The sequence below is a fragment of the Panulirus ornatus genome, chromosome 40, assembly GCF_036320965.1.
Source record: "Panulirus ornatus isolate Po-2019 chromosome 40, ASM3632096v1, whole genome shotgun sequence".
Classification (NCBI taxonomy): Eukaryota; Metazoa; Arthropoda; class Malacostraca; order Decapoda; family Palinuridae; genus Panulirus; species Panulirus ornatus.
The window spans coordinates 2,472,935-2,486,965 of record NC_092263.1 but is presented as its reverse complement, the minus strand read 5'-3'; the positions used below and the strand labels follow the sequence as shown (position 1 = coordinate 2,486,965).

At 41.2% G+C, this 14,031-nt stretch overlaps 1 long non-coding RNA gene across 1 annotated transcript; it reads left to right on the top strand.

The window, feature by feature from the left end:
• Positions 1 to 5,415: 5,415 nt before the first annotated feature.
• On the top strand, positions 5,416 to 13,667 carry LOC139761301 (uncharacterized). The gene is made up of 3 exons (XR_011715492.1): positions 5,416 to 5,553; positions 5,785 to 6,020; positions 13,557 to 13,667. It is a non-coding gene; the product is annotated as an uncharacterized lncRNA (long non-coding RNA).
• The last annotated feature ends 364 nt before the right edge of the window (positions 13,668 to 14,031 follow it).

Genomic DNA, 14,031 nt, shown 5'->3' with positions numbered 1-14,031 from the left:
AAGTAAATGAAGTAAAGGACCTTGGAGTTGTCAGCAACAATTTAAAGTACACTAAACAGTGTAAAGCACCAAGTAAAAAAGGTAACCAAATGTCCGGTTTCATAGCCAGGAACATAGATTATAAGACACCAAAAACAATTCTCTATAATTCTCTAGTATGACTGCACCTTGAATATGCAGTCTGGTTTTGGTCCCCAAACTGTAAGAAAGATGAGGAAGAATTGGAGCAAGAACAAAGACGCTCAACAAAATTGATCCTATCCTTTAGAAGTCTGGCATATGAAAAGAGGCTAAAACGATTGGATCTCTTCTCACTTAAAAAATGTAGACTTCATGGTGACTTAATCCAAATGTTCAAGATTCTGATAAAGTAATCCATTAGTATCTTTTTGAAATACAAGAAAATACAGTTACTAAGACAAATGGAATAAAACTCAAAAGCTAAAAGATGTATTATGGATTTGGGAAAAAGTTTCATTTCCTGTAGGAGTGTTGAGCACTGGAATAAGTTACTGTCAGATGTAGTGAAATGCTAAAACTATAAATACGTTCAAAAGTCGTTTAGACAAATATATAAATTCAGGTATACTTTGAGAAAAATGCCAAAAATAAATGTGTAAAAGACAGCAGTGACAGGGACACTAGAAGGCTAATGTGCAGCAGTGGGGAATCTGTGATAGCTTAAAAAAGTACCAAGCAGAATTAGATTTTTCTTGAGTTAGATAATTTTTTACAGACAACCCAATCAGGCCTCCTGTTGCCTGTCTTTCCCATGTAAGCTCATGTTTACACAAGATCAGTGCTTTGGGCTTACGTAAAGCTTTGGGCACTCCTGCCTGCCATGTTAATCCAGGCATGGTGTATTTATTTGTTAATGCTGGTAATGAGGGCAAGCATTAAAGAAGAGAAACAGGTTAGATGTGGAATTTTAGGTTGATATAAATGTCAAGGCTAAGAAGTGGCACTGGAATCCACCAGTTATGCTGAGGGTTAAAGGAAATGAATGACTGAGGATGATAGCGCTGAATGGGATGACTGGTGAGCTTTAAAAGCTGAAGCATAGTGTGCTAGGGATTATGGAAACCCATATTCTTTGGCTGGGTGTGTGGAGTGAAAATGGAAATGATGAATGCAGGTTATAGGAGGGCATAGAAGGAGGTGTGGTATGGATGGGAATGAGTGAAAATTATCGAGGAAGAGGGAAAAAAGGAGGTGCAATTCTGCTGTTACCAAGAGTGTGGGAGGGTGTTACAGAGTATGGTTGGAATGGATCAAGAATAGTGTGGGTGAAAGGAAAGATTGGGATTGTGAAGTATGCATGGGTGTGTGTATATGTGCCAGTGAATATGAAGACTTATATGTAACCTTTCTAGAGAAATCTTAATGACTGTATAAATGGTTTTGAGAATGAAACATGGTCATATTAGATGATATGAATGTGAAAGTATGGTATGATGAAATTGGTGAGTTGGTAAATGGGGAATGCCTGGAGTAAATGAGAATGGAAATTATCTAGTGGATATTTGTGCTGAGAGGAGTATATTCCTTGCAAATACCGTTTCTCAGTACAAGATGATCCACAGATAAGCATGGATGAGTAATGATGGAAGAGGAGAGCAAAAGGCTATAACTGATTCTATGGTAGTGGATGAAAGATTGAGAAAGGCCATGCAAGATAAGAGTTGTGAGAGGATTCTTTGGAGACTGACCATTTTGCGGTTCTTGTGGGGATAAGGATTAGAGTGAAGTGGAGGTATGTTGTGAGGAAGATTGGAGAGGTAAAAAAGTTGGCAAGTGAGAAGATGAATTGTGGAGTGGTAGAATGGGTGAAACATAATACTTTGAGTTGGTCTGGGCATTTGGAAAGAATGCAAGACTGGGAGTTTACAAGGAGAATGTATGATAGTACAATTAAAGAAGTTGATGTGAGTGGAAGACCACCTGTGACATGGGTAAATAGGGTGGATGAATGTTGGAGGGAGAAAAACAGAGGAAGAATGCATGGGATGGTGTATGCAAGGGAGGCATATAAAGACAGGGATAAGCAGAGACTTTTGTCGTGGCCACCCCCTGATGAGAGTTCCCGGAGGGAACATGCGTCAGAGATATAGATAGATAGATAAAGTTATTATTCATGTGTTATTGTGTTTTCAGCAGCATGCTCGATTTATTTCTCAATATCTCCGTACTTGTATATGTGTAGTATTAGTCTGGAAAAGGGCCTGCTGGTGATAGTGATGGTACTGTGGGCAAGCTCTATGTTCAAGGGAATACAATAGTTTAGATGTAAAAAATGCAGGTACAGGTGAGTCCCCGACTTACGATGGTGAGATATTTAACACTTTATTATGAGGCAGACTTTGTGGTAGATGATTTTGTCCAACTGTAGGCTAATGAAAGTGTTCTGAAAATGTTTAAGGTAATTATGCTAGGCTAAGCTATGGTGTTCAGTAGGTTTGATGTACCTATCTACGTACCTACCTACCTACCTACTTACCTATGTACCTACCTATCTACCTACTTATGTTCCTACCTACTTACCTACCTCCTTTCCTACCTACCTTCTTACTTACCTACACACATACTTACCTACGTACCTACCTTACACATCTACCTACCTACCTACATACCTACCTACCAACGTACTTACTTACCTATCTACCCACCTGTCTACTTTTTAGGTAATGTCTCAGTGTAGATACTCGTAGGTAAGGAGGTACAGAATGGTCGAGATGGGGCCCCACTAGTGTAGAAAGAACTCCCTCCGTATTGTAACCAAATACGTCCTTCCACCCATATTCCTTTTTACCCGAGTTGGCTTATCTCCTCTCTCTCTCTCCCTCCTAACACTAAGCAAGGTTCTCTATCCTTTCCCATCCACCCCATCACCTATGCAATGCCTCTCCCTTTTATCCCCCCCATCAAGCAATTTGATTGTATCCAGTTGTGCGTGGCTCATGTCAGTGAAATGGTACTGTATGATTGGGCATTGCTGATTTATGAATCCTAGTTGTAGTGGGCCGTTTTGTTGTTTATCTTTGTAAAGAGGGATTTGTGGCGATTTATGTATTATCATTTTGTGGTCACGACTAAGGAAATTTATTGAGCTTTGCTTTGTGTGCCATTTTGACAGAATAGTTTTATCTTTTATAAATGTCGTGGTTGTTGGAATGAATTCATACGTTTTAGGCGAATGAAATTTAGTGGTATGAGTTTAATGTTTGATATAAAGTAAGTTATAGTTTGCGGAGGTAAAGTTATTCATAAATTATGGGTTATCATGTGTCTTGTGTTTGTTAGGTAAAAGGTGGTTTGAAAGCCGTCTGAGTTTTAGACATAGATATTTGTGATGAAGTCTATCTTAGAAGTGATTATTTTATTTATTTATTATACTTAATCGCCATCTCCCGCGTTAGCGAGGGAGCGCATGGAAACAAACGAAAGAATGGCCCAACCCACCCACATACACATGCATAAACACAAACGCCCACACACGCACATATGCATACCTATACATTTCAGCATATACATTTTTTATCATTTTTTGATATACTTTGTCGCAGTCTCCTGCGTTAGCAAGATAGCGCAAGGAAACAGACGAAAGAATTGCACAACCCACCCACGTACACATGTATATACATACACGTCCACACACGCACATACACATCCCTATTCATTCAAAGTATATATACATATACATACACAGATGTTAATGTCCTGAGAGGTGCAACTGGAGGGATGTCTGATCATTATCTTGTGGAGGCAAAGGTGAAGATTTGTAGAGGTTTTCAGAAAAGAAGAGAGAATGTTGGGGTGAAAAGAGTGGTGAGAGTAAGTGAGCTTGGGAAGGAGAGATGTGTGAGGAAGTACCAGGAGAGACTGAGTACAGAATGGAAAAAGGTGAGAACAAAGGAGGTAAGGGGAGTGGGGGAGGAATGGGATGTATTTAGGGAAGCAGTGATGGCTTGTGCAAAAGATGCTTGTGGCATGAGAAGCGTGGGAGGTGGGCAGATTAAAAAGGGTAGTGATTGGTGGGATGAAGAAGTAAGATTATTAGTGAAAGAGAAGAGAGAGGCATTTGGACGAATTTTGCAAGGAAGTAATGCAATTGAGTGGGATATGTATAAAAGAAAGAGGCAGGAGGTCAAGAGAAAGGTGCAAGAGGTGAAAAAGAGGGCAAATGAGAGTTGGGGTGAGAGAGTATCATTGAATTTTAGGGAGAATAAAAAGATGTTTTGGAAGGAGGTAAATAAAGTGCGTAAGACAAGGGAACAAATGGGAACTTCAGTGAAGGGCGCAAATGGGGATAGAGAAATTCAAAACTGGAAAGACTGAGATATTTAAACTAGCGAGGCAGAAACTTTAAACAACAATTTGTTTAAGCCATTTAAAAGTCCAGAGGCCCTTGTACCAACGCATGAGAAATTTAGACACACGAAAAAATCATTTATTTTTACCACTGTAAGTTGAAAGGCATTTCATGCATAGCGTATCTTGGGTCATTTATATTAACGTCATTTATCGTACTGAATGCTTTTGCAGATGCTAGTTATTGCATCATTCTTGTGTTCGTTTGAAGTAGAATATCTAAACGAAGAATCTTGATAGTCTAAATCATCTTTTCTTTCTTTCTTTCATACTATTCGCCATTTCCCGCGTCAGCGAGGTAGCGTTAAGAACAGAGGACTGGGCCTCTGAGGAAACATCCTCATCCAGCCCCCTTCTCTGTTCGTTCCTTTGGAAAAAAAAAAAAAAAAAAAAAGAGAGGGGAGGATTTCCAGCCCCCCGCTCCCTTCCCTTTTAGTCGCCTTCTACGACACGCAGGGAATACGTGGGAAGTATTCTTTCTCCCCTATCCCCAGGGAAAGTCTAAATCATATATTAGAAAAATAGATTTCCCTCTCAAAGTTTACACTGAACTTCGTTTGTGGTCAATAATTTGAGAAATTCTATTTCATATCATTAAAATGTTTGACATACATTGGCAGGCGCAATTGCACTATATTGTTCTACATAAAAAAAAGATAAAACTAATACATATATAAAAAAATAAGTATATAGAATGACACGTCCTTTGAATCTCAGAAACTACCTAACAAGGCCATTCACAAGTGTGTCATATCTACATCATCATGATTTCAGCAATCATATATTTTTTTTTATCAGTCAGTCCTTTGTGTAGTCATCGAAACGTAATGAATATGTAAATTTGGTGTAGATAGAACTTGCTAAATACAAACGTAGATGGATAATTTGCTGTCATTAAAACCCAGTTCAAAATTACCCAATATTTACCCCAGTTCAGTGTTGCCCACAGCGTCTCCATAGTTATTGAAAATGTCTTATTTAAAACATTATTCGAATAAATGTTTAAAATCTGAATATATATTCTAATTTTTCAGCATGGAAAATATTACCTAGAGTGACAGCAATGTTTAATTAACATCCATATGATTAACTGAAGCTAAATATATTTTTATATCTGGCAACTATAAGTTTTGGGAGGGGTCCCGCTCAGCGGCGGAGCTCAGTTGCTGACCGGCAGGTGTGAAGGTAAGATATCTTATTGTTGTATGTCTGCGGAAGTTTATTTTAATTTATAGTCTTTAGAAATTGATTCCATAACCAATCAGGAAGGATTACTTTAGCTTTTGTGGAATTTTGTGTTTTTTCTACCTGATTTATACTCAGTGTATTTTGATTAAGATCTCGGTGGATTTTTAGTATTAAATACTGTAAATTAAGTGGTATTCGGTTGTAATATAATATTCTATTCCTCCATAGACTTGGTCGAAGACTGGTTCAGCAGTATTCGTCATAGGTCGATGATTGGGTGAGGCAGATATTCGCCAATCGTCGTCCATCAACGCTACTGCTACAATCCCTAATCGACATAGTGGCCATATGGACTTCCAATCAGCGTCGTGGCCATATGGACTTTCAACCCCCAGTGGGCGTCGTGGACCCCATAGTACTCAGATGGCTTTCGAGGAGCACAACACAGCCATGAAGTTGCCTTAGTAAGTTTATGGAACTAACCAATCATGAAGCGAGGGTCTCGGCAAGTTCCAATTGGCTAATTACCCAATGTAGTGCTAGGCGAGGCTACATTCTTTCATCCATAGTCGCCATTTCCCGTGTTAGTGAGGTAGCGTTAAGAACAGAGGACTGGAGCCGTAGGGGGAATATCCTCACATGGCCCCCTTGCCCCCTTCGCTGTTCCTTTTGAAAAATTGAGAAAACGAGAGGGGAGGATTTCCAGCCCCCCGCTCCCTCCCCTTTTAGTCGCCTTCTACGACACGCAGGGAATACGTGGGAAGTATTCTTTCTCCCCTATCCCCAGATATATATATATATATATATATATATATATATATATATATATATATATATATATATATATATCTGGGGATAGGGGAGAAAGAATACTTCCCACGCATTCCTCACGTGTCGTAGAAGGCGACTAAAGGGGACGGGAGCGGGGGCCTAGAAACCCTCCCCTTGTACTTTAAATTTCTAAAACGGGAAACAGGAGTCACGCGGGGAGTGCTCATCCTCCTCGAAAGCTCAGATTGGGGTGTCTTAAATGTGTGTGAATGTAACCAAGATGAGAAAAAAGGAGAGATAGGTAGTATGTTTTGAGGAAAGGAACCTGGATGTTTTGGCTGAGTGAAACGAAGCTCAAGGGTAAAGGGGAAGAGTGGTTTGGGAATGTCTTGAGAGTAAAGTCAGGGGTTAGTGAGAGGACAAGAGCAAGGGAAGGAGTAGCACTACTCCCGAAACAGGAGTGGTAGAGTATGTGATAGTGTAAGAAAGTAAACTCTAGATTGATATGGGTAAAAGTGAAAGTTAATGGAGAGATGGGTGATAATTGGTGCATATGCACCTGGGCATGAGAAGAAAGATCATGAGAGGCAAGTGTTTTGGGAGCAGCTGAGTGAATGTGTTAGTAATTTTGATGCACGAGACCGGGCTATAGTGATGGGTGATTTGAATGCAAATGTGAGTAATGTGGCAGTTGAGGGAATAATTGGTATACATGGGGGTGTTCAGTGTTGTAAATGGAAATGAAGAGCTTGTAGATTTATGTGCTGAAAAAGGACTGGTGATTGGGAATACCTGGTTTAAAAAGAGAGATGTACATAAGTATACGTATGTAAGTAGGAGATGGCCAGAGAGCGTTATTGGATTACGTGTTAATTGATAGGCGCGCAAGAGACTTTTGGATGTTAATGTGTTGAGGTGCAACTGGAGGGATGTCTGATTATTATCTTGTGGAGGCGAAGGTGAAGATTTGTAGAGGTTTTCAGAGAAGAAGAGAGAATGTTGGGGTGGAGATTGGTGAGAGTGAGCTTGGGAAGGAGACTTGTGTGAGGAAGTACCAGGAGAGACTGAGTACAGAATGGAAAAAGGTCAGAACAAAGGAGGTAAGGGGGAGTGGGGGAGGAATGGGATGTATTTAGGGAAGCAGTGATGGCTTGCGCAAAAGATGCTTGTGGCATGAGAAGTGTGGGAGGTGGGCAGATTAGAAAGGGTAGTGAGTGGTGGGATGAAGTAAGATTATTAGTGAAAGAGAAGAGGCATTTGAACGATTTTTGCAAAGAAATAATGCAAATGAGTGGGAGATGTATAAAAGAAAGAGGCAGGAGGTCAAGAGAAAGGTGTAAGAGGTGAAAGAGAGCAAATGAGAGTTGGGGTAAGAGTATCATTAAATTTTAGGGAGAATAAAAACATGTTTTGGAAGGAGGTAAATAAAGTGCGTAAGACAAGGGAACAAATGGGAACTTCAGTGAAGGGGGCTAATGGGGAGGTGATAAGTAGTGATGTGAGAAGATGGAGTGAGTGTTTTGAAGGTTTGTTGAATGTGTTTGAGTGGCAGATATAGGGTGTTTTGGTCGAGTTTGTGTGCAAAGTGAGAGGATTAGAGAGGATGATTTGTTAAACAGAGAAGAGGTAGTGAAAGCTTTGCGGAAGATGAAAGCCGGCAAGGCAACAGGTTTGGATGGCATTGCAGTGGAATCTATTAAAAAAAGGGGGTGACTGTATTGTTGACTGGTTGGTAAGGTTATTTAATGTATGTATGATTCATGGTGAGGTGCCTGAGGATTGGCGGAATGCTTATATAGTGCCATTGTACAAAGGCTAAGGGGACAAAGGTGAGTGCTCAAATTACAGAGGTATAAGTTTGTTGAGTATTCCTGGGAAATTATATGGGAGGGTATTGATAGAGAGGGTGAAGGCATGTACAGAGCATCAGATTGGGGAAGAGCAGTGTGGTTTCTGAAGTGGTAGATGATGTGTGGCTCAGGTGTTTGTTGTGAAGAATGTATGTGAGAAATGCTTAGAAAAGCAAATGGATTTGTATGTAGCATTTATGGATCAGGAGAAGGCATATGATAGTTGATAGAGATGCTCTGTGGAAGGTATTAAGAATATATGGTGTGGGAGGCAAGTTGTCAGAAGCAGTGAAAAGTTTTTATCGAGGATGTAAGGCATGTGTACATGTAGGAAGAGGAAATTGATTGGTCCTCAGTGAATGTAGATTTGCGGCAGGGGTGTGTGATGTCCCCATGGTTGTTTAATTTGTGTATGGATGGGGTTGTTAGGGAGGTGAATGCAAGGATTTTGGAAAGAAGGGCAAGTATGCAGTCTGTTGTGGATGAGAGAGCTTGGGAAGTGAGTCAGTTGTTCGCTGATGATACAGCGCTGGTGGCTGATTCATGTGTGAAACTGCAGAAGCTGGTGACTGAGTTTGGTAGAGTGTGTGAAAGAAGTTGAGAGTAAATGTGAATAAGAGCAAGGTTATTAGGTACAGTAGGGTTGAGGGTCAAGTCAACTGGGAGGTAAGTTTGAATGGAGAAAAACTGGAGGAAGTGAAGTGTTTTAGATACCTAGGAGTGGATCTGGCAGCGGATGGAAGCGGAAGTGAATCATAGGGTGTGGGAGGGGGCGAAAGTTCTGGGAGCCTTAAAGAATGTGTGGAAGTCGAGATCATTATCTCGGAAAGCAAAAATGGGTATGTTTGAAGGAATAGTGGTTCCAACAATGTTGTATGGTTGCGAGGCGTGGGCTATGGATAGAGTTGTGCGCAGGAGGATAGATGTGTTGGAAATGAGGTGTTTGAGGACGATATGTGGTGTGAGGTGGTTTAAGTAATGATAGGGTAAGAGAGATGTGTGGTAATAAAAAGTGTGGTTGAGAGATCAGAAGAGGGTGTTTTGAAATGATTTAGTCACATGGAGAGAATGAGTGAGGGAAGATTGACCAAGAGGATATATGTGTCAGAGGTGGAGGGAACGAGAAGTGGGAGACCAAATTGGAGGTGGAAAGATGGAGTGAAAAAGATTTTGTGATCGGGGCCTGAACATGCAGGAGGGTGAAAGGCGTGCAAGGAATAGTGAATTGGAACGATGTGGTATACTGGGGTCGACGTGCTGTCAGTGGATTGAACCAGGGCATGTGAAGCGTCTGGGATAAACCATGGAAAGTTCTGTGGGGCCTGGATGTGGAAAGGGAGCTTTGGTTTCGGTGCATTATTACATGACAGCTGGAGACTGAGTGAACGAATGGGGCCTTTGTTGTCTTTTCCTAGCGCCACTTCGCACACGAGGGGGGAGGGGGATGTTATTGCATGTGTGGCAGGGTGGTGATGGGAATGAATAAAGGCAGACTATGAATTATGTACATGTGTATATATATGTGTATACGTTGAGATTTATAGGTATGTATATTTGCGTGTGTGGACGCAAATATACATACTTTATTTTGCTTTGTTGCCGTCTCCCGCGTTAGCGAGGTAGCGCAAGGAAACAGACGAAAGAATGATCCAACCCACCCACATACACATGCATATACATACACGTCCACACACGCAAATATACATACCTATACATCCCAACGTATACATATATATACAGACATATACATATACACATGCACATAATTCATACTGTCTGCCTTTATTCATTCCCATCGACACCTCGCCACACATGAAATAACCCCCTCCCCCCTCATGTGTGCGAGGTAGCTTTAGGAAAAAACAAGGCCACATTCGTTCACACTCAGTCTCTAGCTGTCATGTAATAATGCACCGAAACCACAGCTCCCTTTCCACATCCAGGCCCCACAAAACTTTCCATGGTTTATCCTAGACGCTTCACATGCCCTCGTTCAATCCATTGACAGCACGTCGACCCCGGTATACAACATCGTTCCTGTTCACACTATTCCTTGCACGGCTTTCACCCTCCTGCATGTTCAGGCCCCGATCACAAAATCTTTTTCACTCCATCTTTCCACCTCCAATTTGGTCTCCCACTTCTCGTTCCCTCCACCTCTGACACACACATCCTCTTGGTCAATCTTTCCTCACTCATTCTCTCCATGTGACCAAACCATTTCAAAACACCTTCTACTGCTCTCTCAACCACACTTTTTATTTCCACACCTCTCTTACCCTTACATTACTTACTCGATCAAACCACCTCACACCACACATTGTCCTCAAACATCTCATTTCCAGCCCATCCACCCTCCTACGCACAACTCTATCCATATCCCACGCCTCGCAGCCATACAACATTGTTGGAACCACTATTCCTTCAAACATACCCATTTCTGCTTTCCGAGATAAAGTTCTCGACTTCCAAACATTCTTCAAGGCTCCCAAAATTTTCACCCCCTCCCCCACCCTATGATTCACTTCCGCTTCCATGGTTCCATCCGCTGCCAGATCCACTCCCAGATATCTAAAACACTTTACTCCCTCCAGTTTTTCTCCATTCAAACTTACCTCCCAATTTACTTGCCCCTCAACCCTACTGTACCTAATAACCTTGCTCTTATTCACATTTACTCTCAACTTTCTTCTTTCACGCACTTTACCAAACTCAGTCACCAGCTTCTGCAGTTTCTCACTTGAATCAACCACCAGCGCTGTACCATCAGCGTACAACAACTGACTGACTTCCCAAGCTCTCTCATCCCCAACAGACTTCATCCTTGCCCCTCTTTCCAAAACTCTTGCATTCACATCCCTAACAACCCCATCCATAAACAAATTAAACAACCATGGAAACATCACACACCCCTGCCGCAAACCTACATTCACTGAGAACCAATCACTTTCCTCTCTTCCTACACGTACACATGCCTTACATCCTCGATAAAAAACTTTTCACTGCTCCTAACAACTTGCCTTCCACACCATATATTCTTAATACCTTCCACAGAGCATCTCTATCAACTCTATCATATGCCTTCTCCAGATCCATAAGTGCTACATACAAATTCATTTGCTTTTCTAATTATTTCTCGCATACATTATTCAAAGCAAACACCTGATCCACACATCCTCTACCACTTCTGAAACCACACTGCTTTTCCCCAATCTGATGCTCTGTACATGCTTTCACCCTCTCAATCAATACCCTCCCATATAATTTCCCAGTAATACTCAACAAACTTCTTTTTTTCTTTCATACTATTCGCCATTTCCCGCATTAGCAAGGTAGCGTTAAGAACAGAGGACTGGGCCTTTGAGGGAATATCCTCACCTGGCCCCCTTCTCTGTTCCTTCTTTTGGAAAATTAAAAAAACGAGAGGGGAGGATTTCCAGCCACCCGCTCCCAACAAACTTGTACCTCTGTAATTTGAGCACTCACTCTTATCCCCTTTGCCTTTGTACAATGGCACTATGCACGCATTCCGCCAATCCTCAGGCACCTCACCATGAATCATACATACATCAAATAACCTTACCAACCAGTCAAGAATACAGTCATCCCCTTTTTTATAAATTCCACTGCAGTACCATCCAAACCTGCTGCCTTGCCGGCTTTCATCTTCCGCAACGCTTTTACTACCTCTTCTCTGTTTACCATATCATTTTCCCTAACCCTCTCACTTTGCACACCACCTCGACCAAAACACCCTATATCTACCACTCTATCATCAAACACTTTCAACAAACCTTCAAAATACTCACTCCATCTCCTCACATCTCCACTACTTATCACCTCCCCATTAGCCCCCTTCACTGAAGTTTCCCTTTGCTCCCTTGTCTTACGCACTTTATTTACCTCCTTCCAAAACATCTTATTCTCCATGAAATTTAATGATACTCTCTCACCCCAACTCTCATTTGCTCTCTTTTTCACCTCTTACACCTTTCTCTTGACCTCCTGCCTCTTTCTTTTATACATCTCCCACTAATTTGCATTATTTCCCTGCAAAAATCGTCCAAATGCCTCTTCTCTTTCACTAATAATCTTACTTCTTCATCCCACCACTCACTACCCTTTCTAATCAACCCATCTCCCACGCTTCTCATGCCACAAATATCTTTTGCGCAAGCCATCACTGCTTCCCTAAATACATCCCATTCCTCCCCCACTCCCCTTAACTCCTTTGTTCTCAACTTTTTCCATTTTGTACTCAGTCTCTCCTGGTACTTCCTCACACAAGTCTCCTTCCCAAGCTCGCTCACTCTCACCACTGTCTTCACCCCAACATTTTCTCTTCTTTTCTGAAAACCCCTACATATCTTCACCTTCGCCTCCTCAAGATCATGATCAGACATCCCTCCAGTTGCACCTCTCAGCACATTATCATCCAAAAGTCTCTCTTTTGCGCGCCTTTCAATTAACACGTAATCCAATAATGCTCGCTGGCCATCTCTCCTACTTACATACGTATACTTATGTATATCTCGCTTTTTAAACCAGGTATTCCCAATCACCAGTCCTTTTTTGAGCACAAATCTATAAGCTCTTCATTTCCATTTACAACACTGAACACCCCATGTATACTAATTATTCCCTCAACTGCCACATTACTCACCTTTGCATTCAAATCACCCATCGCTATAACCCGGTCTTGTGCATCAAAACCACTAACACACTCATTCAGCTGCTCCCGAAACACTTGCCTCTCATGATCTTTCTTCTCATGTCCAGGTGCATATGCACCAATAATCACCCATCTCTCTCCATCAACTTTAACTTTTACCTATATCAATCTAGAATTTACTTTCTTACTCTATCATATACTCCCATAACTCCTGATTCAGTAGTAGTGCTACTCCTTCCCTTGCTCTTGTCCTCTCACTAACCCCTGACTTTACTCCCAAACCACTCTTCCCCTTTACCCTTGAGCTTCGTTTCACTCAGAGCCAAAACATCCAGGTTCCTTTCCTCAAACATACTACCTATCTCTCCTTTTTTCTCATCTTGGTTACATCCACACACATTGACACCCCAATCTGAGCCTTCGAGGAGGATGAGCACTCCCCGCGTGACTCCTTCTGTTTCCCCTTTTAGAAAGTTAAAATACAAGGAGGGTTTTTGGCCCACAGCTCCCGTCCCCTTTTACGACACGTGAGGAATGCGTGGGAAGTATTTTTTCTCCCCTATCCCCAGGGATAGGTGAGAATATATATATTGCTATATATATATATATATAGCAATGAAAGTAGGTTAAAAGTATATGGTTGAGGCAATTGTTTAGGGTGTGTTTTGACATCTTGAAAAGATGCTAACTTTTTTTTTTCATGCCAGGTTATTCTGGGACTCTGCTTCTGGTGGTTCGAAGTTGTTTGAGGAAATTTGTCGAGCTTACCAGCTGAGAGTTATGTATATTAATTGTAAATAAACATTTGCTAAAAGTTATGCATGGTGTTCATTACCGTAGACTGTAATTACAATGTATATGAAGGTTAGTATATAGAAGTAATGGTTTTTCATTGTATATATATATAGCAAAAAAAAGAAAAAGTACTTATATTTTGACAACTGGTGCTCCCGACTCTCGAGCGTTGTGGTGGTAAAGTAAGGAAAGACGAAAGAATGGCATAAATTATATTCATAATGACTTTCGGGGGACACATTATTTCATGTAATTTTCTTATGTCCAGGATGCTTTGGGTGACTGATAATGGTTTATCCAAGTAGAGTGGTGGAATGTGTAAAAATTACATGACCGTAAACAGTTTTGTTAGTAACACGCAAGTTTATTTTTCCGTACAAAATTAGC